Genomic DNA, 26799 nt, shown 5'->3' on the forward strand with positions numbered 1-26799 from the left:
ACTTATATGGGGGTAAAGGCACACAGTCACTCCTGGGGCCCACACAGCTCGCAATAGATGCTTGGAATAAAGCTGGACACAAGATAGGGTGGCACAAGAGGAACCCTGTTGTGGGAGCGAACCTACTTGAAAGAACTGGGGAAGATCCGGGGTTTTCAGGTAGGGGACACCATAGGTATCTCCAAATTGGGCCATCTCATAAGCGATGGTGCGCTGAAGACTTTCTCCACACAAAAGAGGAATACCACCTCTCTCAGACACAGCAATACAGTTACATTCAACTAGCACATGCTTGGCGAGCCGAAAACTTAGACCTATTGGACCTCCCAGAATACACCTCACTAGAGGGAAGGCTCCTCATGGGTCAACTAGAAGAGCAAGTCATTTCATGGATGTACAAAACCCTGAACAATAATATGCCAGACACACTTACGCGATTCAGGATTCGACAACACAGACTGGTAGGCCGACCTCATGCACCCACACACAGTGGCCATACGTATCCAGTTAAGACTAATTCAGTATAAAATCCTGCACAGGATCTATTATGATAGGGTAAGGCTCCATAGGATGGGGAGGGCCCCAACTCCAAGCTGCCTATGTTGTGAGACCAAAAAGGACACATTCATGTACACCATGTGGACATGGCAGAGTATACAGAAGTACTGGTCAAGTATTATAGGTGAACTGGGGTGGTGCCCAAGGTGCAAATACTGATGGACCCTCGTTACACACTGCTAGGCATACCCACAGATGTAGATCTGCCAAACTCCAACCTTCTTGTCTGCAACCTAGGCTTAGTGTTGGCTAAGAGAGATGTGGCCAAACACTGGGGATCCCCCAAGACCCCCCACAGTGACAGAGTGGAGGCAGGGGATGGTTCTTTACATGATGGCTGAGAAGGTGACTTATGTGGCCCACGGCTGCCCTCAGAGATTCAACAAAGTGTGGGGTCCACGGAGGACCTACCATGACTTACAGGACCTGCAACCCCCTCATAAATAAAATTATTTCATTTGAATGCTGATGCACAGACCATCCAAGTTGAAAAAAAGTAATTACACAGGAAGCTCTTCCCTTAACCCAATGGATAAGTGTATACACCATATCAGTAGAATTGGTAACTGTCCTTATGTATCATGGCAACACGTGTACTGTCTCCTGGCTTGATGGGGCTTATTGTTTTCGTTACATAAAATGCTAATAAAAAATGTTTTAAAAAAAACAACAACAAAAAATGTATATATATATATATATATATATATATATATATATATATATATATAATTTTTTTTTATACCAAAAGTTCACAAAAATAAGCACAGGTCAGTCGAATCTTGCTTGGGTACCGTTATCACCTCTGGCCCATGAACTACTCATGTAAACAGACAGGTATAGACTCAGCAGTGACGGAAAAGAATAACCAAACTGGTTTAGCACTGCCTTACATTCTTCTTACTGCGATGCATCAGACTTCTCGAACTGGTAAACTATCCCGAAAGTACAGTCAGTTTCTCCTTTCTGAGGCAAGGCTTCAGCTTATAAATATGGCACACATGATGCAATTTGGACCTCACAGTTCTTTTTGCAGATAGGATTTTGGCTGAAAATCTTGTTCTTTACAAGCTGAGAGCAAAACAGTTTGAAAATCAGGACCATGAGACACTCCTGGTAACAATTATGGGTAACCTTCCAGTGAAAACGATTCCTTCAATAGTTTGTGATTGTAAATAAAGTTTTCACCCCATGCATAATGTAGAGCATAGTTAACAGAGGTCCGTCACTTATTCAACCATTTCATGGTTTCAGGAGATCCCAACCCTCGCTAGGCAATATGAGGTATGCAAAGATTTAGTGGACTAAAAACAAGCTTGAAAGGACTGACTCCTACTACTTTATAGGGAACCTCCCGCCATGCTAAAAAGAGACATAATGGGAGCGGTCCCACTTCCTCCTTACACAAGCCTCAGTGGCTTCCAGTAAATCTTCCCACTAAACCACTGGCCAGTGGCTGGTAAAATGTAAAGAAGTGGTAATTTCACCCCATGGTTCCTACAAGACGTACATGAAGGTTAACAGGAAGGCAATCCTGTGCTTAGAAAACACATTTCTGGAAAATAAGGGTTTTAATGGGGCTCTTGTAGTGAAACCACCTATAAGGTTTTGAATCACACATTGGTAATTATCCTTAACCTATATAATCACTTCTTACCTGCACGAACAAAAGGAAAATGGACAGTTATTACCCACATCTTCCTATCTAGATTATACTTACAAGTGTTGAAGATGTTCAGAATCAGAGAAGTTCAAATGTATTTGGATTTTCACCATAATAATAGATAACTCAGTGAATCAGAATGTTGCCAAAGTAAAGAAAATACTGCCCCACCCCAACATATCACACATACCTAACAGATTGGTGTAGAAGTCTTTATCTGCCAGAAGGCAGTATGTAAGTATGTTTCTTATTGCGGAGCCATGATCTTCCCACAACACAGCTTTTGTGGCTAACAGGGACTACAATTAAAAACCCTAAAAGGCAGTATGTCTTCAGCCTTGTTACATCCTTCTACCCCACCCTAATCAAGGAAACCTTATATATGCTTCTCACTTTAGCCTTTTATGAAGCATGTGGTGAACTTCTCAATCAGAACATCCAGCCAGGCACAATGATTTTGTCTTCATAGGTGTTAAAACAAGATACTTTCAATACCCATTCAGTACCGAAAACAAAGCTTTTAGTAAGATCATTCTGCTGTAAAAGGTTTATCATAACTGAAGCCCCACATATATACAGGGCAGCCAACGAAATAGATAACTTCCCTTCTGCTAAAAAAAACAGAGTATGGCAAATGAACACCCACAAAACAAGACATACCAACATTATGTATTGTTATTTAGTTGCATGGCAAATGTCTAGCCAACCTGCAAAATGGCAACCTCTGAATAGAGATACATGCGGCCCAGGTAAAAAATGGTATTTGGCACATATATTTATACTTCTGGAGACACATTCAAAGTCTTCAAGAAAGAGCAGAGTGCTATCACCTGAAAAAAACTTCGACATGTTCCGAACTCATGAGGCCTAAATCAGCACCACTCAAAACTGCCAAGCAGCCTGAACAGTGCAAGGAGACCATTCCACCCAATCTGCGGTGGTCCATGAGGTTCCTTTTCTTGTTGTGACTTTGGAGAATTGAATTCTACCCAGTGAGCTCCAGTCAGTGCACTAAGGCTCTCCAGGCTCCAGAAAGCATCTGTTGTGGCATTGTCTACCTGGTCAACCTTGGAGAATCCATAAACTGGCCTCAACTTACAACAAGCTCCAAGGTGTCAAAGGGAAGCATGGAGAAAAAGATAGATGAAAACAATGGTACAATACGTAAACTTAAGTGCTTACCACCAAGAAATCAAGATTTAGAATTCCAAGTCAACAGATTCCAGTGCACAGAGGAACACTTGGAAAACATGAGTCTCTCTGGCATTCTAGTAGAGAGGAGAGATGCAGTACCCGTTTTAATGGGTTTCCTAATCAAACTTCTCAGCATCTCAACAGAGGAACCCTTGACTATGCAGCATGCTCATCAACTAGGCTCTCTGTTGGTGCCTGCAAACAATTCGAAACCTAGAGGCATAATAATCCAGTTCCTTGACAATACTCAAGCGTGAATGACTCTTGAAGCAGATCTATGCCAAGATCTATTGAAAGCAACACCCAGAGGCAAGAAAGGGTTCTTAGAAATAAGACCTGCAATGTGGGTGTTGCTTAGACACAATGGCGTAGGGAGTGGATTACCAGAACTCCCGGCGGCGCATGGAAGCCACTTACAAACCTACATCTGGACCGGGTATCTGATTGCCGGACCTGGTATTGGAAGGTGGCAGAATCATACTGCCGAAAGAGGAGCTTCGTGTGGAGCGCAGCAACAGTCCATTTTGCCCTACGAAGGGGAATGGAATTGGCGGGCTGCCTGGCTGGTAAAATGGCAGCCAGCGGCCTTGACTGGCAGTGGACCGGGCTGACGCAGCTGGTAAATGACTAGCAGGTACTGCAGTATATGTAGGACACTGAGGTCCCCTTCCTTTCCCCATTCCCCCCCACTTCCCACCACCACGATCAGATGGTGCCGGAAGGTGAATCAGACCCAGCCTAACTGGGATGCACCACTCAATTGAGGCCTACCGCTACTAAGAGCAATACTGTGATATTGGGAAAAGGGGAGATCAGGCATTAGTTTCCCCTTTGGCAGGAGTGAGGATGTGCTCAAATAGAACCAGATGTGCAGGCCCAAATTAACAGCCCTGCTGTGGCAGTTCACCATACGGCACTTGGTCGCAGCCGAGATAGCAGCCACTAGAGCCTCTCGAAGATGGGTAATCTTGAGCCATGCAACAGATAAAGAGCAGCTGGCGCCCTCACAAAGGGGTCGAGGAGAAGTATGATTTGCCCCTCCATTTAAGCCGAGATATACACTGATGAGTTGGAGAGATGGTAGTGGGGAATCAAAAAATGTACGGTCAGAATACCCGCAACATGGTGGTGGCCCTTCACCCCACTGACAATTGCCATGTCACTAACAATGGTGCACCTCTGGACAGAAACTTTGCATCATTATGCAAACCGCTGGAGAACACCTCTTTTTGGTATGATAATACAGGATTATAGCACCCCCACTATTTTGCACATTGATTCTGATAAGGTAGCATTCAACAGCCTGATCGTTTGTAGAGGCCACTAGCATCAATGAGCGAACACAGTACTGTTGATTTCGAACTTCATTGCACGAGATGGGGAAAACACTGAGACTAGGGACATTTTCAGTGCCAGTGAGCAGCAGAGATGCAAACAAACCTACTACCTTAGTATAGGCACCCTCTGTCAGTGTTCAAATAGACTTAGGGGACAACCTTAATGAGCTCTTAACCGCCATCACCTCTACCAGAGACTCCATGGAGCACAACATTAATATGGTTTTGATTGATATAAACCTCCTCCAAGATGACGGTAGAGCAAGTTCATAAGGCAGAGCAGACAAGAACAGATCTGCAGCCAGGAGCTGTGTGAACAGGTCCAGGATCTAACTGAGCATTTCAAGTTTCTGGAGTACAGAACAGAAGATCTGGAGGGAAGAGACAAATGAAATAGCATTCGAATTTTCAGTCTCTCTGAATGATTTGAGCAAAATCGACACAGTTGACTACCTGGAGACATGACTTCAGCAATTAGTGATACAAGGAGAATTGTCACAGTTCTTTTTTTGGAAAGGTCTTACTGATCCCCGCTGCCTGGCACACTGCCAAGTCCAGACGTAGCCAGAATTGTGCATTACAGACACCCTGACCATATTCTACAAGCACGCGTGAAAAGACATTTCATAATAAGTGGATAGTAATGCCATGATAATCTCAGATTAAACAGCAGTCCAACAGCATAGAACATACATTGTGGAAGCAAAACTCAAGATCATGGCAAATTGAGGAAGACATTTCTGCACCACTAGGAATGAAGCCTGGGAATGGATGGAGAAGTACAATGTGGATGGGAACGATCATGCTCAAGTGAAAAATCAGAGTTCTAGCCCCAAGAATGAAGAAAGGAAAGAGACTTAGGTTGATGTGACCCACCAATCAGCAAGCTAAACTGAAAAGGGACAGAGCTTTGGCAAGTGCCACCACCTTATGGAAGACTCCCCTGCAACTATCTGCAATTAGTTATTGGCAGGTGAATATGCCACAGACTCAAAGCAGTCTATGGACAACATCAGCAGCATGAAAATACCCAAAATCAACTTCAAGAGCTGCAAACAACCAGACCTGACTTCTTGAGACACCGACCAAATGTCATGTACATGACCTGTTGAGGGCGGCTAGGGTAAAGGCACTCTGTGGAACCAGCCACTCTCTCGTTTTGTACTGCCTGTACAAGGTCTGGAGACGGACATTGTCAGAAGCTGAGAAAAATGACTACTGATATAAGTTTGGGCGGCAGGCCAATGCCTGTCTGCTCAGGGGAAAGTTTGGGAGCAGAATACTACATTTGTTATTGCATGCTTAAAAGTGATTGCAATCGTTTTGCACCCTAGTCAGGATAAGTGAGATATCCAGCTCAGATAACCCCTGTTCACCCCCTTGGTAGCTTGGCACGAGCAGTCAGGCTTATCTCAAAGCATCTGCACACAGTAATACAGTGAAAACACTACAAAAGGACACCACACCAGTTTTAGAAAAAGAAGGGCAATGTTTATCTGTGTTAAACAAGACCAAAACAAGAAAAATCCAACATACAATAAGAGATTAATTTTGCAAGAATTAACTAAAAAAGTTTCCTTGAAGACGATAGCTCCGTCTGGGGCTATCACAGCGTCGTGAACAACAAATTCAACAACAGTTCAGGCTGGCCGCGGCGTTGCAGGCCAGCTACGGTGTCAAGAAGACCGCAAACACTACCTTGGAAATGTAGGGCATTGTGATCCTTGAGATGAGATCCGGAGTGTGGTGTCGCTTCCAGAGGTCAGAGCAGGGGTCGTCGGGCCCTTAAAGTCACACGCTTTGTAGATCGAACTCCGGGCTGATGATGAAGTCAGGAGAGCTGGCGTTGATGGTGTCCGGGCTGCGATGCAAAGTGAGACAATCTGACGGTGCGGTGCCAACAGGTCATGGTGCAGGCAGAGGCTCGGTGGTGGAGTTAGTGAGACCAGGGCTGCAGGATGAAGCGACTGGCGGTGTATCCGGGTCACGGTGCAGGCAGCGTCGTCTTGGTTGCTGAAGCGCTGTCACTGGTAGGCCCAAGGCGGCGGCGCGGGCTCCGGGCGGTGCCCACAGGTTGCAGTGCAGATAGAAGTGTCTGTTGATGACACTGGAGTCAATGGCGCTGGTGGACCAGGGCTGCAGTGCACAGAGGGATGGTGCATCATGTACCTCACAAGCAGTGTCCTCAGGCCATGGTGCAGGCGTCTGTGTCAGCGTGGAGCGGTGTCATCTGGGATGCCAAGGCTGCGGTGTGAGCAAGTTGATGTCGACTGCGGGGCCCACAGGTCACAGTGCAAGCAGCTGCTCAGTGTTGGCATTGTCGCTGAGACCAGGGTTGCGGTGCGACCTGGGGCACGGTTCCATGTGGAGTAGTCTGTCACGGTGCAGTCAGCTGCATCGTTGATGGTGTTGCAGTGTTTTTTCTTCTGCTGCAGCACAAAACACACAGTTCCTAGTGCTGTAGGCAGATGAAGCTGAAGTATTTGAAATCCCTGAGACTTCCAACAGAAGGCGAGCTCTAATCCAACCCCTTGGATAAACTTCACAAGCAAGATACACAGCAAAGTCCAGTCTTTGCCCTCTTTAAGGCAGAAGCAGCAACTGCAGGCCAACCCAGCAAATCACACACAGCAAAGGGGCAGTACTCCTCCTCCGACTCTTCTCCTTTGCACAGGTTCCTCTTGATCCAGAAGTGTCCCAAAAATCTGGGGGTGTGGGTCCACTACTTATACTCCTTTCTGCCTCTGAAGCAGGCAAACTTCAAAGGAAAATCTCTGTTGTTTACAAGATCCTGCCTTGCCCAGACCTGGCCCCAGACACACTCCAGGGGGCCTGAGACTGCACTGTGTGAGGACAGGCACAGCACTTTCAGGTGTAAGTGTAGGCTCTTCCTTCCCCCACTCTAGCCCAGAAGACTCATAAGGGTAAGCAGGCTATACCCTAGCTCCCTTTGTGTCACTGTCTAGAGGGAATTCACAACAACCCAAGTGTCAGTCTGACCCAGACGTGGAATACAAAAGGAGGCAGAGGCACCAAATGGTTTAAACAAGAAAATGCCAACTTTCTAAAAGTAGCATTTTCAATCTGACAATCTAAAAAAACAACTTTACCAAAAGGTGAGTTCAGAGACCCCAAACTCCACACTCGAGCTGCTCCCAATGGGAAACTGCACTTAAAAGATAGTTAAAGGCAGTCCTCAGGTTAACTTATGAGAGAGATGGGCCTTGCAACAGTGAAAAATGAATTTGGCAGTATTTCACTGTTATGACATGTAAAACACATCAGTACATGTCCTACCTCTAACATACACTGCACCCTGCCCATGGGGCTACCTAGGGCCTACATGTAGCAAAACGGAAGGTTTGGGCCTGGCAAGTGGGTACACTTGCCAGGCCGAATTGGCAGTTTAAAACTGCACACACAGACACTGCAGTGGCAGGTCTGAACCATGTTCACAAGGCTACTCATGTGGGTAACACAATCAGTGCTGCAGGCCCACTAGTAGCATTTGATATACAGGCCCTGGCCACCTCTGGTGCACTGTACTAGGGACTTACCAGTAAATCAAATATGCCAATCATGGACGACCCAATCACCAATACAATTTACATAGGGACACTTGCACTTTAGCACTGAGACAGTAAACCAGCAAAAACAGATCAGACAAAATAGGAGGAAGAAGGCAAAAGGTTTGGGGATAACCCTGCAAAAAGGGCCATTTGCAACAAGGAGGTATAAAATGAAATAATCGAGTTCTCCTCCTGGCCCCTTTATGGGATTAAAATAAGATTGTCTTTTTGCACTTTGCAATTTTCTTTTTTCTAATTTTGAACTACCGATTTTATATAATTGGATCATGTATGTAAATGAAATGAGACCATTGCCCCTTTGTGTCTGATATATTTCTTCATTTTAATTTTGATTCACTGATCTGATAGAAATTGTTCCATTGGCATTGTGGTTGACACTAGTACCGTACTGACTCTAGTTTCAGAACTTGGAGTGCAATGACTAAACATTTAATGCCTCAACTATGGATGCTGGTAATAAGCAAAATTTAAATGAAAACGTTTTTTTTCCTTTTTTTTTTTTTTTACAAAACATCAGAATTTAGAGGACTGTGATAATGTCAAGCTAACGTAGAAGGTCTGGAATGCCAGAAATTGTGTGGTATGGGAACTGGGTCTGGTAGGTATAGACTGAAAAGTCCTAAGCTCAAGGACGGCTGCTGGAAATTCAGCATATAATTTCGGAGGTTAGACTTTGTTCAATATACTTTTTGATACAAGCTTTGAGATTATTTGACACGGACTCGTCTCTTGGGTCAAATTATAAATTTGGAGAGTTTATACGAGATGGTTACTGAAATAGACGAGGAGTCTTTGTTCAGGTTTTACTATTTTGGAGTTTTTTGGATGGAATACTTCCAGGTTACACTGCATGGCAGGTAATTGGCAGGAATACTGCTGCGGTATTTATGGGGCATCAAAATGGCACCCTGATGCACGCAAACGAACTATCAAGGAGGTTGGGTTGTTACAGCTTCATTGTTGGTAAGAGATCTAGGGGAGAAGTTGTCTGCATGGTGGTCAATAAGGGAAGATTTACTGTTTCAGCGAGTCTATGTTTAAAATAGTGACCTTTACCAAGGAAAAGGGATAGGTGTAGTAATAGAGGACAAACATCTTTGGTGCACTGTGTAATGTGTATGGGCAACACCATAATTGAAAGATTATGCTCTTATTTGATTAAAGTTGTTTCTTAACAAAAAACGTTTCTGAATTAAATTTGATCCAGTGTTGTAGTCTAGAAGGAATAAATGGTAGCTATTTCAAAGTAGCAGATTTTTGTCTGACAATTATTGGAGGAATATTAGGTGGACTAATGACAAAATATAAGATTGATTTTATATTTTTGTACACATCAGTATGGGGAAATGAGCAACAAATAACTATAAGAGAATATTTCATGGAAATTCCTGAGACAAACGTATAATAATTAAAAATGTAGGAATTTATTGTTCATGATTGTATGATGCTTGAGAATACATAAATGACTATAAAGTATTAAATGGAATATACAAAAAGAAATTGTGATTGGAATTAAAAGTAGCCTTAATCTATTTAAATTGAATATGGAAACATATAGGGTTGATCAATACTATTAATGTTATTATTACATATAAAAGTACGGTAACATATTTATATGTATATTATCAAGTTGGGTTTAGAACAAATGTATTACTTTTCAACGTACTTACTTTGTTCTCTCCCTTTTATTTCTCTCTTTTTTCTTCTTCCAATTTATTTTACTGTTCATTTTAAATTTTCTGCGTTTTTATTTTTACCTTTTTCTGGGGGTTTCTGCACTTGAGCTCTTCATTTCCTGTCTTATATACTTAATTGACTTTAGTAGCTCTTGCTTCTGATAGAATATATTCTGTGTGGTACTGGATTGAAACTAGTTCACGTTAAGGGAAATAAGAATGCCAAAAAATCTTATATAAATTGTTTTCGATTTGAATATTTACAGTCCTAAGGAAGAGAGTCTGCCGCTCTAAACATGTTGGTTGGCTGTACTTTGACTTCAACAAATTAATAAATATGTATTTAAAGCAGTGTTACAAAGATTTGATGTGGATTACGTCAACCTATCTAAAATAAAAGAACTAGAAATGGAAAAATAAAGAGACAGGATAAAGGGTCACTATATACCTCCTCCAGGTGGATTTTAAGTATGACAGAACCAGTTGGGCTGGTTTGGAGGTGAATGTGCCAGGCCTCTCTAACCCTGCATTCTTTTTTTTTTGTTTTCACATCCACTCTTACCTACATCGGAGATGCATTGAACAGCAGAGGCACTTAAGAATAGAGTGATGCATGAGGGCTTACTTTACATATGGAAGGAATGCTATCCTGCCAGGAGGAACTATTCTTTCCATTCTAGTCTGCATGGCCTTTATTTATGACAAGACAGGTTTTATTGCCTCCCAGAACAGCAAGTAGATGTAGACCATACTGAATATCTGTTTAGAACTCTTTTTGATCAGAACTAGCTTATGGGGAAGATAAATAAAGGTGGTGACAAAAACAAATCTACAGAGTTGGAGGTCAGGGTACAATGACAGTGCCTACATCAGGTTATTGAGAATACAGGTCTTGGCATACGGTTCAGGCAGTGGACACAAATGCTGTATACTAAGCTCACTGCATGCGTCCCAACAGGAAGAATTATGTTACACTAGTACCTAGTTGGTAGGGGTACTCGCCGGGTTTGCTCTTTGTCACCTATCAATTTTGCCAGAGGAGCCTCCAGCGAGTGTCATTAGACATGATAGGCATTTTCTGGGGCTAGATATAACCGGAATTGCTCACAACATAGATTTGTATGCAGACAGTGTTGCTCATGAGAAAGGCTCATACTAATACAGGAGGTGCTATAAATGTTTTGGAATAGTTCACAGAGATTTCAGGGCCAAGTGTTGTTCTGAGCAAGGCAGGGGCATACGCTGTACATTGCGCTGAAAGGGAGGATGCACCACATATGATCCTTAATAAATTGAAATTGCAATTGGAGACGGTAAAGTATTTGGCAGTCCGTATTTAGGGATCTACGTCTGATCTCCTAGAAGGGCACATTAGACAGCAATACAGACCATGACGAGCTGTGTTAAATTCTGGTGGATAATACCATTGTCTGTGATCAGAAGGAATGCTCTAGCAAGGATGGTGGCACTGCCACGGCTACTCTACCTTTTTTCTTCCCTATCTGTCAAAAAAAAAAAAAAAAATAAGAAAGTGTTCCAATGGACAGATTCAATACTGCTACACTTAACATGGGGATCAGCCAGGCATACAGTAAGATTGTCCAAATAGAGACTCCCTGTCTCAGCAGTGGTGGGATAAGGGGGTGCCTCACAGTATCAGATTCTGACAGACTACCTGGCTGCTCTATTACAGTGAGCTGCCAGGTGGAGGAGTATCGGGGTGTGGAATTCCTATAGCCCGATGCCCAGCACATATTGTTTGAGGTCAAGGACACGTTTTCATGTTTATTCTGTCCTTAGGCCCAACCCCCTGCAGCACAAATCTTTTAGCTGTCAGTTTACAGGTAAATTAAGTGTCTGCAGTGGAGGTAATATTTGTGCCCATGTGTTAATGCTGTTAGAACTTGTATTTATGGTTCATTAATACAAAGCTTTTATTATTAGGGTGAGCAATCTAATTAAACGTTAAGGTCACACTGCACTACTGACAGTGGTTCCAGTAAAAAATTAAAAAATAAAGTGTGTACACACACATTTGAAAAGTTTAAAATAGAAGGCTATGTATTATGCACTTGAAATGCTCTCTGATTAAATTACAGAAGCTTGTAAGCAAGACTGAGGATTCTTTGATATCAATATTAAATGTTCATAAAACAATGGAAGTAGGAAAAAAACGTTTTGCTAAATTACTGTGAAATTTTATGTATTATTTCTTTGAAGAATCATTTAGCAAAATATGTTGATGCATCTTAGTATTTCCAAAACATATTCATAATGGAAAATAAGTGTAATCATTTTCAACAAAATTATGGGGACCATGAAAATGTACAAGCACGGGCAAAGCCAACCGATCCAACATTGGTGGTCAGTCTTTTGGGTTTGTCAATGCATGTTTTGTTTAGACATGGATTTTGTAACACTTTACAGCTCCCACAGCAATAAGGCTCTCACCATTGTAACAAACATTGGCAAAAAGCTCAACAAAAACAAACACTTGGTCTAAAAAAACACACAATGCCACAGCAACTCCTGTCATTGAACAAAACGACGGTGTGCCAATATACCTCTTGTGGAAAAGAAGAATGCTATCACTTGCAGTAAAGCCAGACAACAGGTGGATAGAGAGAGAGAAACAGAATTTAAATAAAAACAAAATGTCTTGGTTAATGCCAAACCTAATTGAAGGCCCAATTCCTAAAGAAAGTCACAAAAGTGATGATATACGCCTTTGCATTTGTGGCTTTCATGCATCCATATGAACTTACATACGTAGACCAGGAAATCATACTCCTAGAACATATTTGTGAACTGTATTTTAACACAAGCAAATATAGATGTTTAGATTTGCTCTAGCGAAAATATATTGAGCGTTTACAAGTTCACTTTCCCTCCAGCCACTTGTTACCCAACCCTGAAAGAAGGACTTCTACTTCTGCCTTTTTCAGAAGTAAGTTTCCAAGCTTTTTCGGTATGGGAAAAGATTAGAAAAGAGCTGGTGAAATTTTTTAAAACATGCCTTTTAGTAGGTTTTCACAGTCTCAAAGGTATTCCAGCCCTGGAACTATTGCTTCCTCCAGTCCCAGTATGCAGAGCTGTGGAAAGGTGGCAAAGCAGGGAAATTGCTATAGTAGGGCTTGAAATTGCTAGTATTCAAGCCTTATTATTGTACTAGACCTGGCATAATCAGAGAGGCTATTATCAGAGCTCTTACATAATGAAATTGCGGACATAATTTGTCACCACATTACATGGCAAAACAGACAAGTAGATTTTTTACAGGGCAACTAGATTTATGAAGCAACCTGTCCCATGGACAAGTAGATATTTTATTAAATTCCACACTCTTGTGTAGACATATTACACAGAGAGCAGAGCAAATGTTGGATGTGCACTTGATGGCGATATTGAGGCACATATTGTTGAGACCTACATGGAAAGGTGAGACTGGAAATATTTTGTTTGATACCATTAAATATAGCTAGAAAAGGGTACTTCAGCGAACGTAGGTCACTTATTCTGCAGAACTTTTAAGGATGGCTGCGTGAGCCTTCCCTTATCAGTGGGCATAGAAAGAAATATTTAGTTGGTTAGAAAATGGAGTATAAAGGGAAAAGAAAATGCTCGTTTGCAAATGGTGAATATGTAAACTTTGGAGAGCTGCAAGATGCTTATGACATCCCTAGGGGCACTTTCCTCTCTTTTGGATTTATTACAGCTGGTCTGCGCAAAATGTGGAAGTGGAACTAAACTTCAGACACATAAGGGGTTAAAATACTGACCACAATTGATTGCAAACAAAAAGCCATTACACTGTTATATGGAACCATTGGGGAACAACAGAAGTAAACAATGGAACCTCCTAGGGATAAATGAATAACTGAGATAGCCGAACAGATTAAAGAGGAGGAATAGGTGAGGATACTGAGAAATGCTCCCAAATCTCCAGAAGTGTCTGGTTTAAATTAATCCATGTTTATTACATACACTGGGTATATGTTACCCCAAACACTATTAATAAGATTTATCCAGATATGTATGTGTAGTCGTGAACATTACTAATACAGCCTACGCAACCATGGATTGGGAGATTCAAAAAAATCCCAAAATATGCTTATTGGGGTAATACCCAAGATCGAAAACTACTACAGCCACAAGTAAGTTTATTGAACTGGCTCTGATCCTAGCAAAACATCACATTGCTATGTGTTGGAAGTCTAAAAATGTTCCTAACAATCAAGTAAGAATGGCACAGGGAATAACTAAAGTGGGCAGACAGTGATAGCAAATCCCTTTACAGTGAAGATAAAAGAGGGATAAGGTGAGACGGCATAGCCAGTGTTGGGGACACTATCAGTGAAGCAAGCCCAGATGTAGATGGAAATCCGGGTCAACCCCAAACATCACTGCACACTGGTGCTACCTCTTCAGATCCAATGTGCACCCTCATCACTTATAAAACTGTGGCAGGCAACTCCCCATCCTACATCTGTTCACTTGTTCACCCTACGTTTTTCGACGCAGAGTGTTGCTGAAATATGAAATTTGACTCCTTTCTTTCTCCTTTATTCTTCTTAGATATAGAATTCTACCTGAACCTAGTAAATATGTTGCACAGCAGATGCATCCTGGGACTCAGCATGTATGACACAGTATAGACGGTATGGTACAATAGTTTTGTGTGTGACAACTAACAACATGAAATGTTCTTACTATGCCCCTTAGATGCTTGCTTTGATTAAAAGAAATACGAGGCCTGCAGTGAAAAACTTGGACATTACATATGATACATTATTTCCCAGAAGATGCAAAAATGCTTAAAAAGACAGAACCAAAATCCTGAACAACTCACAACCTCTACAAAAATGGATCAACTCATTTGCCCCCCAGAGGAGATAAAACAACCTAATCCTAATTAGGCCATGAGCCAACCACGTTATCAGTACCACTTGAGGGGATGGGTTCTAATATGATTTACTGGCAAGGTATGGAAGCCTACAGATTGAAAATGTGTGAAAGAAAGTCATACCTCTGTCTTTTGTGAGTTACCACTCCACTCCCAAGATACCTTGATGTAAGTGGACATTTTTTCATAATTTTTATTATTGTGAATGTTATTAATAATTACAGTCAACGGGATTACATAAATTGATAATTTAATAGTAATTATGATTATATTAAGTACACCAAATAAAATGTATGAATTTTTCAAATAATGTATTTTTCTAGAGCTGGTTGTGAAGGAACGTGCAGCATCACGAAGAAGATTGAAACAAGCACATCCTGTCCCTCTGATCCCCAGTGTATAATTCATCTATGGTCAAATGTCCAACATGGAGTTACGCTGACAAGGCAGGTCTACTCATTGTGGAAAACTGTGTTAGAGGCAGATCAAGTAAGGAATCACATTCCACTCTTAGACATTGCGAAAGAATGTGGAAAGCAACACTGTTCCACAAGTGTTTTACCACAGAAAGTGCAGGAGCCTGTTTACTACAAAGAGAGATTTGCAGACCTTTAAGTGAAAATGTTGGAACGACTGAGTGCACGAGTAAACACTTAAACAGAAAAACATCATTAAAGTCAAACATGTATGCTGAAGAATGTATATTTTGTGGGAAGATAAAATGCTAGAAGGGAACATCAATGTGTGAGAAATTATTTAAGGCCACAGAGCTTAGAGTTGACAAAAGGCTTTGAGAGTGTGCAAGCATTCATTAACAGCGATTCAAAGATCTTAGCAGTTTGTAGTAGGGACATAGTGGTTGCAAAAGCCCATCATAATGCATCTAGTTATAGGAATTATACAAGGGTTAAAGCAAAGGAGGAAGATCATGCACCTAGCATTCAAACCGATGATCACTCCAAAATATGAGAGATGAAGCATATGATGAACTATTTCAATATATTACAACTGTGATTATTCCTAACAAAGAGGTAATACGCGTGACAACATTCACTGAAAGGCTTGAAACCCTCATGACCCGCAGAGGAATACAGGGAATAGAAGAATCAACCAAGAAGCTTATTAGAAGAAAATTGGACTCCGATTTCAGAGACAGCCTTCACATATTCCCAGGCAACCGAGGAAAATTATTGGCCCAAACTATTAGTGTCATGCTACAGGATGTTGTAAGAGAAAACCAGAGTCTGAAAAGAGAATTATCAGTTTTAAAGGTTAAGGCAACTGACATGAACAAGATCATGTATCAAACATCATCGCACAGAAGAACGATGATTAAAACAAACTTGACATCAACACTATGGCCATATAATCCATCAGACTTTAATTAAGATTCATTTACAGTGCCCGATTACATTAAACGGTTCCTATTAGGTCTTCTGACTAGAGATCCAGAAATCACAAAGCCGTCCAAAATAGTTGCCTTACTTATGCAACCATTCCGTCAGGACATTATATATGCAGTCACAAATGGACAGCAGAAACAACCACCCCCCCCCCCCCAGAAATTGTTGTTCCCATATGCTGTAATAACGCTGACAGGCAACGCTGAAATCATTTGCACTCTAAACAGACTTGGTCATAGGATTACATACTCACAACTGGAAGAAAATAATATGCCTTGTCTCTTCAGAAACTTGCTGCTACCATGAATGAGCAAATTGTTCTTTCAGCCAACATTCAGCCTTATGTGTTCCCTAACTTAGCATGGGATAGCACTGATAGGCTGGAAGAGACTCTTACTGGTAAGGTGACAAATCATCAAGTCAACGGTATAGCTGTGCAACCCAATTTGTTGGACCACAACCATTTAAAGCTCCTCTCCCAAGCACTGAGAAACAAAAGCAAAGAACATTGACGACCACAAATACTGAAGAATTGTTCATGTATGTTTCTGATGAACGAGTTGGGCCTCGGCCATTGTTGACAAGTACCGAAGTCATGACAGAATGTGTTGCACAAATGAAGCTTGCACAAAATAAGAACAACATTTGGGTTGTTACAAGACAAGAAGCAAGCATTGCACAGATAATTCCAAGTTGGACATGATTTAACATAAGTACTAGAGACCTGGTTAGTGTATCACAGTATTCCATTGACTACTTTTACTACCATTAATGCCCCTGCAACTGAGTTGACAACTGTTTTTGAAATTTTGAAACAGTCATGGCGGATATCGGAATCACTGCATTTGGCAAAAATTGTAGTGGTCATGGATCATGCTCTCTATACAAAAGAAACTGAAATTGTGTGGAAGCATAAAGCAACGTACAACAGAATCATTCTTCGAATGGGCATCTTTCACACCATTTGCAATGACATGTCCATTCTTTGAAAACGCTTTTAAAATGCTGTCTTTTGCAACCTTTACATTGAAGTAGACATGATAGCAGAAGGATCAATATCATCAGTACTAGAAGGTCATATGTACAATAATGCAGTTCGAGTACACAAGCGCGTATATGAAGCTATCTTAAGACTGGTTTGGTAGGAATTTATCCCTTGGGTGGAGAAGAATTACGAAGCAAACATTCAGGTAGTCTACTTCTTCATTGAGGATGTTAATGACTTTGCAAAAGACCTATTCCAACAGAGATTAGACAACCAAAGCTGCCTTTGCCGAAGAAAAACAGCTTTGGGATGTCTTCCTGGAACATCTTCGTCATGACAACGGCTATCTCGCTGCATTTTGGATGTTATATGTGGATATTGTTGAAAATGTCTTGCTGGCTCTGTTGCGTGCTGCTCGAGAAGGAAATTTGCATTTACATTTTACTGCCATACGCTCTATGATCACATCAAGTTTTGCGTATGACAGGATGAACTACGCTCGATATTTTGCTGTATACTATGCAGAAATGACATTACCTGCAGTGAAAAATCCAGAGATACACCACATCTTCACCAACGGATGCGTTTCAGTTCAACTGCCAGATGTTAATCCGAATAATTCCAGTCAATTAATCGATAGAGGTAACAGTCAACAAAGACACACAGATCTGGGTGGTAGGACAAGGTCCAACCTCAAGGCGGGTGCAGTGAAACAATATTATATGGCAACTAAACACAGAGGCACCTTTTTTGGGTCAGGAGGGGTGTGGAATTCCTATAGCCCAACACCCAGGACATATTGTTTGGGGTCAAGGACAACAAGTTTTCAAGTTTATTTTGCCCTTGTGACAAGTAGACCCAACCCCCTGCAGCACAAACCCTTTGCCTGCCAATTTACAGTACCTCGTTAAGAGCAGGGAAAAAAATTGTCTGCAGTTGAGATATGTGTCCATATGATAATGTTATTTGAAATTGTATTTAAGGTTCAATAATGCAACGACTTTATTATTAGGGTGAGCCTTCTAATTAAATGTTGTAAGCTCGGACTGCACTACTTAGAGTGGTTCCAGTAAAAAGACATGTATACACATTTGCAAAGTTTAAAATATGAGGCAACATATAATGTTCCAGAATGCTCTCAGGTTAAATGCACATTTTTCCAGAAGCTTTAATGCAAGATTGATGAATTTTTGCTTTCAAAATAAAATGTTCACAAAAAAATGCAACTAGGAAAAATAATGTTTTGCTAAACTACTGTGAAACTTAGGTACCAGTTCTTTGAAGCATCATTTAGTAAAAGTGTTTACACATGCAAATAATATTCATAATGGAAAGTCAATGCAACAAGTTTCAACAAGATTACGGGAAACATGAATATAAACAAGCATTGGCAAAGCCAATAGGTCCAACTTTGGTGGTCAGTCTTTTGGTTTTGCCAGTGAGTGTATGTTTTGACATGGCTTTCGTAATACTTTATTGTTGTGGGAGCCGCAGGGCCCTCACCATTGTAACAAATATTAGCAAAAAGCAAAAATATTTTTTGTCACAATAAGAACACATTGCCACAGTAGGTCCTGGCAGTGAACAAAACCACTTTGTGTGCAGGGATGCTCCTTGTGAAAGAGCAGATTGTGATCATTTACAGTCAAGCCAGCCGGTAGATGAAAGGAGAGACAGAGAGAGAAAGAGAGAAAGATAGAATTTTAATAAAACAAAAGCTCTTGGTTTATGCTAGACTTAATTAAGGGCCCAATTCTTAAAGAAAGTCACAAAATTGCACTCATGGTATATGTCTTGGTATTAGTGCAAATTTACGTATTTTGTGAATTCCCAAGAATTTACAGAAATAGATGCGGAAATCGTACTCCAATAAAATATTTATGAACTGTATTTTAGCACAAGCAAATACGCCTGTGTAGATTTGCTTATGTGAAAATTTGTTGAGGGTTTACAAGTTATCTTTTCCTCCAAACTCTTAATTCTGACTCTTGGCAGGGGTAAATTTCTAACCTTTCTCAGTATGAGAAAAGATTAGAGAAGAGCTGGTGAAAATCTGTATAACATTCAAGTTAGTAGATTTGTACAGACTCATAAGGACATTCCAACCCTGAAACTATTACTTACATCTACCTCTAGCCCCAGTATGTATGTAGATTTGCAGAACAGCAGCAAAATAAGAAAAGTGCTAGTATTCAAACCATGGTATAATCAGAAAGGCTATTATCAGAACTCATATAATGAGGTTGCTACCATAATATGTTACTGCACTACATGGCGCCAAAGGGGTAAGTAGATTTTTTTACAGGACAAGTAGATTTATGAAGCAACCTGTCCAACTGATATTTTATTAAATTCCACACCCCTGGGTACAATGACTTCTGGGCTACATACCGCGTCAATTTTAGAATACATGTATGAAAGCTGCATTTACACGATCAACCAAATACACGAGCAAAACTCTCATCCCATTTCATGTCCTCAAACTGTGCCACAATCTAGGAAACCAGGAAGGGAAACATTATCAAAAAAAAAGACCACACAAAATATCCTTAAAGCAATAACGTTAATGTTTTCAAAGAAGCTGCTAAAATGTAATTTTCTGCCAGGCAATTATCCTCCCACCAACCCTCACCAATTGCAACTATCTATAAACAAATCAACAACATTAACGTTGACTTATCAGCAATTAATCTGCTGGGTACATGGTTAAATTCACTCAACATCTCAGTACCAGACCAAGTCCTACAGCAAGTCTGGGAAAGAGCCATCAACTTCTCTAAATTAGCCTCTATCACACAATCAGTTTTCATATTTCGAAGGCATAATGGTCTGCTAAAAAAGTTTTCAAAGCAAATCTTTCAGATGAAGACTTCTGTTGGCCTGGCAAGGAAAGGAATGCCAGCAACAAAAACATCTTCCTCTTTTTCTCTAAATAGGGAAACTTTGGGGAATCAGATTACAAAAGACATACATTCCATACTATAGTCAAACAGCAACATTATCATCGAAAAACCTTTCCGCCTTGATGCAAAGCAAACCCCTAGCAAGCAACAAATCCAATTAATTTGATGTATTGACAGCATTAGCCCTCCAATCAATCACCTCTCACAGGAAGGATCATCCTACTCGCCAGGCTGGAATTCACAAATGTGGTATCCTGCATGCAGCTCCGTAAACAAACATTGTTCAAGCCATGAGAGAAGCCTACAACTCTACTTGTAAGAAGCGTTCCTGACAATACAATATGTTTTTACTAATAATAGGTCTGAATTAAGGCCTATCTTTAAGCTAACTGTTTTTCATGCACTCAGTTAATCAATATATAATATGTTATATCCTCTGTCCCACTGCCAACAGAAAAAAGATTAGGCCCTTGTGAGAGTTTGTGGTGCCTTTGCAGAGCAAAATATTACATTTAATGGGAACAAATATGAGTTTTGCCACCAGTTACTCAAGGGCAACGGTAAAATCTTTTCATATAATGGACTATTCCCCACTACGTTAAGATATTATCCCTCCTTTCGGTGCAAGCATCTTGTAATGCATCACACCTTCAAATGTTTCTTGTAGGTGGCTACTTAGATTGCAAAGTATATAAATGATCTTGTATCCACCAGTGCAATACTGAAAACGTTAACCAAAACTGGTCGCGACTTAATGGTGTAGACACTGTCAAGAGGGCTTTGAAGTCATTTAAATGAGGATCACTGAAGTGCAAAAACATGGAACATATTGACCCCCTCATTGCAAATGAAATCATATAAGATGCAGAAACTGTGAGATAGAGCTCTTTCTCACACATCCAACCCATGATATGAAATGCCTGTGACGTATGATTACTGTCTATGCCAACTAGATTTACATCAACCGTAAATTGCATAGTCTTAGGCTGAAAAAGAGTTTGGCAAGGCATTTGGCTTGTGAACCCTTCCATCTATTTGCCTATGGTTAATGGTTGTTACTGATCAACAGGACCTTTCTCAATATTTGATAGTCTGAGGTTAAATGTACAGCCCAGAATTTAGCATGTTGATCTACTTCTTCGGGAACAATTGCTTCCATGATGTTCACAAGCCTTGGCTGGATTTAAACCATGAAAAGTTATTCTCCTGTTTTCCGATGGCCCACGACTCATATCAGCCTTCGACTACGAGTATCAGTAATACCTTGTTAAAAGACCTCTAAAGACATAATCAGGAGTGACATTCTTCAAGCTACTTTCACAGATCAGACACTACTGGTTGTGACTAACCTACTAAAACCTCAAAACTGGAGACCTGGAGGTGTCAAAAAAGACATGCATACAAATTGACACGAAGGAGCTAAAAGCTATTGTGAGGCATGGCGGGGATCCGATATGTAACTGGATAGATCTGCTTCTTCGAGGGACTTGCTTTTAATCCCTGACACACTGAAAAGGATTTTCATTGACCTTGCTCAGGAGAGAAAGAGCTGTTGCCACTCAGCTGAATGAGTAGTTTCCTTTCATTGATCATCTGAAAATACTAGATAACTCGGGTATGCCAACATCGGAGGGTGAACAGTCCTTCTAAACCTCTCTAAAGGACTCGCTTCCCTGACTATGCCAGGGAAAAAGTGTTCATAGGTTTCTTTGATCCAAATACCGCTGGAGACTATTTAGTAATGGTCATCGAAGTTTTCCAGATTCCTAGATGCTAGTCCAGAGTGGAAACTAGCTTCTGAAGGTGCCATTCCTGGCATGACTTCAATTTTCTCCACATAATGCATATTTCAAGTAATCACATCAGGCAATGGGCCACCCTTCAATAGGAAAGACTTCAAGCACTTTTTAAAGTCCTTCCACTTCCACCCTTGCAAAATGACTTTGTTGCCATAAACAAGTGGCACTGCAGAATTCAGGGTAGCCCTATAAAAGGCTATACAGATTGTCAAGATGACGGATGAGCCTCTTCAAAAATTCTTGTACCAAACCATAAAGCATAACAGGGACACCTCCCATTACACCATAGGAAAATCTAGTACAGAGCTGTTGTTTTGTATGAAAGTGTGCAAATGCCTCCCTCAAGCAATCAAAATTTTTCTGTGAGAAAGACAATATACTGCATCATGAGCATAAAGAATGTGTTGACAAAAGGAGGTGAGCTAAGGCGTCATAAATATACCAAGAGAACAAGGGACGTGCCTGGTTAAAATGCTCACATAAAAGTGACTCCCCATTCAAACCACGGTCTCATCTGGCAATTAATGACAAGGGATTTATACTTAAAGTTTGGAAACAACCACACTATGTCAGGCAAGTCTTTACATTTCTACATGCAAAGCACAGACCTCTGTTTCCAGTTATCACAAGAAGAGAACCTTCTTGATGAAGAGGTGCCTGTGGAAGCCAGATTACCAGATTGTTCACCAAAGCACTTGCCACCCCAGTCTTTCTGCTCGCCTCTGGATCATTCTCCCAGTTTGTCAACATTTCCCTACACAGCTGTCTTGAACATCTAAAATGCATGTATGTGTATAACTATTAACAACTAATGTATATCAAGCCATTCACTTTTAATGTCTTTCACTGGTTCTCCTCCTAACTTTTCAACCAACACCACTTTGTTCATATGAGCACGTCCAGCTCCCAAAAAAAAAACACATCACATGAGGCATCTGCCAGGGTTCCATACTGTGTCCTGTCATTTTCAAGCTTTACTTGAAAATGATTAGTGCCAAACTCAGAGATAACAACATCAATATGCAGATACACAACTCTACTTGAGTCTTCTCTGCTTCAGACATCCAGTGCCTCAAATACTGCTTGAGGCTGTCCAGACATTCAGACCTGAATGTCCAGCACCTACCTGAAACTCAACCCATTCTAAAGAAAAATACTATTTTTTGCCTTGAGTAACAAATAAAATAGGAGTACAAACCCTGGTCAATGACATGAACCGTGCCAGGTTAGAACCCCATATCCAACTGAATATGAACTCGCTTGGACTCACCCTGGATATCAACCCTTCCCTCAAGGAACAAATTGCCCGGAAAAAAAAAAAAAAGCAGCAGCAACAACCTGGTGCCAGCTCTGCTCCAAAAAAAGTCGAAACATTTCTTCCAGAAAGAGACTTCTGAACTACTGTTCAAGCCCTCCCTTGCACAATCACATCTAGATGGTGGTCATGACGTACTCAATTGCCTCCCAAACTCCACATTGGAACCCCTTAAAGCCATCCTACATGCTGCAGCAGTATCATCCAAGGCCTACAGAAATATGATCGCATCACCCGCATCATGGTGGAACTCAATTGGCTCTATTTGCAAGTGCACCTTCTTCAAAACTAGCTGTAACATTAATTAAGTCAACACAACCAGCACCCTAGCTTATCTCATACACAAAATCATCATCTCTAGACTCAAGACACACCTGGAGCCAGGACACCACCGGACTGCAGACTAATAAGCGTGAAAAGGAGGAAACAAGACAGCTGGCATTTTCCAAATAGGCACACAGGATCTGGAACACCACCCTCTTATCAATCAATCAACTTGGATTTATAAAGCACAACTAGTTCCCCGAGAGGGTATTTAGGCACTGCGTTCTTGTTGAGCTCAGTCGAAAAGCAATGTCTTGAGTCTCTTTCTGAATAATCAATCAACTTTGATTTATAATGCACAACTAATTGCCCGAGAGGGTATCTAGACCCCAACAGTTCTCCAATTTAGGAAAGAGTTGAAGATTCACCTAATTTACTTCACAATGCATTTAACTATTTTATTACTGGACAAATTAAAGATTGTCTTTAAGCAAATACAGTGCTATGCCCCGTTGGTTAGGTTTGTGCTATGCAGATACCACAAACACACCTTACAGTACGATAACCAGATGTCACCTCTTGCAGCTAGAATTGGGACATGCAACTGCACAATCACCAATTAAAACAACAGGTAATCAGCAACACATCTTTAAAGTGAAGATCATTTGACTCAGGCTAGTGGTGACACACAGTGCTTGAAATGGAAAAATAGAAGTGCAGGTACTCTGTAACAGAGTACCTGCTTGTTTCTGAGAAGTGCCGGTACTCTCCAATTAAAAGTATTGCATTTATCTAGAGAAGTGCAGGTACTCTCCCTCTCGAAATAAAAAAGTGCCCGTACTCAGTACCGGCCCATTTAAAGCACTGCAGCATCCAAAAGGGGACATGGTTGGTCCATGAAACATTACAGAACTTTCACACAGAAAACTGCATGTGTCGTGGATAGAAGATACGACCACATAATTGCTTCTCAACGTAAACAACAAACTTACCCTAGTCAAAAACGAAGCACAACCCTTCTTCCACTATATCCTAAGATGAAAAGCAAAGCCAAGTTAGCAATTGGCATGCGCCTTATCCTGAAGTGTACGTCCTCCCTGGTTCACTTCCTACAGATACAGAGTAACGATAGCTCGCGGACTACAGCGAAATCACGTGCTTTTCACCTTGGTCTATCTAAAAGCCAATGTAAAACCGGTCTGGCACACGAGCGCCACAGAATCATGCAAAAAGCGGCCATCTTATAGTAGTCTAAATCCTATTAAAATGTTACCAGGCGTTAGAAATGATTTACATCTGTCTGTGCAAACCTAGAGTAAACAGCAAGGGCTTATCTTCCAAATCCGAGCAGGCGCTAATAGCACGAACCTTAAATCTTTGGATTTCCAATTCTTTCTCTTCTGTTCAATTGTGCATTTTTGTCTAAAAACATGCATGCTGGTGCGCTCTACATTTCATATACGAAGACATTGTGTTCATCGAGGGATACGATCTGTATTATTAACAATGCTTGGCAAAAACTAGAGGAAACTACATAATAAACTGAGCTATCCTTCAGGTTCCATGTTGAGTTGCCTCACTCCAAGATGGCTGACGATTTAAACGTATTCGAAGGAACAGCAGACACGTTACTGACGTATTGGATTTTTTGAATTTTCTGCACCCGCGATAGAGTGCCAACGGCCCATGCTCGTGACGTCACTCTACGCGCTACAATCGCCTATAGCAGAGCGGAGTCCCCAAGCTCAATTGAAGGGGCTGCAGAACGGCTATAGCGAGGATCTGGTTACCTCTGCATTGAGCGGGCTTGTAAATTCGTTGGATCAAGTGTACTGTTTTATTATTTTGTTTGCAATTTAACGTTGCGCGTGAGTTACAGCAGTTAAAAAAGAACGCTTACATTGGTAAATATGCCTATAGGAGTTAACACACGAGACAATTGACCAAAGTTTGTACGCAGTTAAAGCATTTATGTAGATGGTGGAGTCAAATAACGAGAGTAGTTCTGATCTTGGTGTAGATTACTTAAGTATGGTCGAGGGGGATTAGCCAAAATGTCAGTTAGGAGAACCTTGAAGTCCTTTTTGAAGGTGGTTAGTCAGAGAGTTCCACATTCTTGTGGCACTACCAGCGAATGACTAACTCATGTATCGTTCTTGATTGAAGATGGAACTGATAACGCGTCCTTCTATGTCAATTTATACACATTAGGACTCGTTTTAGGCCGATGAATCTTTTGACCCAGTGGTGAGACACCGTAAAACGAGGTAACTGATCAATATATCAAGCAATATATCAATAATATCGTCAACATATATCACCACAATATATCTCAATTTAGACATTAGTTAAAACTGTCGGCGCAACCATGACCTTTCAGTCATGAATAACCACACCTTATTGAAGTTTTGTGAATTTTATTCCCTATTGATTACAATCTAATAGCAGATGTATTAATCTCAAAACCAAGAAGCAAAAGAGCATAGTCACGATATGGCAATTGTGATAAGATTTTGACAATGTGAAGATGACAAATATCAAGCCACTAATATATGATATATGCACAAATCAAATAAGTAGAACAGCATGTATGTCTCAGTTCAGCATAGCACAATGTCAGTCACGTTCGTCGCGTCAGTCAAGATGAACCCTATCCTAACCACTAATTAGCATCAGCATGTTGGACTTCATGCAAAAACAATTTAGAACATCGATTTGGAAAACATCTAACTAAGGTCTCTAATCAAAAATACAGCAGTTGGTACCTAGAAAGGAAAAGCGAATAGACAAATTACAAGAGCAACTGTCATAATTACCCTCCTCGGAATGAGTCAGCATACAGGATCAGACTTCGTTTTCAGGACATCAGTTATATCGCCGTCAGTCTATCTAATGGACAAGGGTCACTTCCCTCATAAGGAGGAAAATGTAATGGGGCGACTAAGGGTGAGGATGGTTTATTAAGTCTCAAGTCACCAAACAAAGTGACAGAGTTTCTGGATGCAATCAATATCATTCCCTACCTAGTTCTTCTGAGTCTCCTGCTTCATGGGTTTTTATCCCCTTTTGGCAATACCTTCCCCCAAAATTCTAATGGATATTCGCTACGCCCCACTATCTTTAACCTATCAAATTATACATTAAGTCATATAATTGTCACCCCGCGATAACTTATAACACTTTGATTGGTCTTCATAATTGACGTTTTTCGT

At 40.9% G+C, this 26799-nt stretch overlaps 1 protein-coding gene across 3 annotated transcripts in view; it reads right to left on the minus strand.

The window, feature by feature from the left end:
* The window catches only part of MELK (maternal embryonic leucine zipper kinase), a 281217-nt gene extending 256501 nt beyond the window's left edge, over window positions 1-24716 (minus strand). For all 3 annotated transcript variants that reach the window (XM_069237613.1, XM_069237628.1, XM_069237621.1), the window contains exon 1: window positions 24580-24716. The gene's annotated coding sequence lies outside the window, so the exon portion shown is untranslated. The remainder of the gene's footprint in view (window positions 1-24579) is intronic.
* Between the last annotated feature and the right edge of the window lie 2083 nt (window positions 24717-26799).

The sequence above is a fragment of the Pleurodeles waltl genome, chromosome 1_2 (genome assembly GCF_031143425.1).
Source record: "Pleurodeles waltl isolate 20211129_DDA chromosome 1_2, aPleWal1.hap1.20221129, whole genome shotgun sequence".
Classification (NCBI taxonomy): domain Eukaryota; kingdom Metazoa; phylum Chordata; class Amphibia; order Caudata; family Salamandridae; genus Pleurodeles; species Pleurodeles waltl.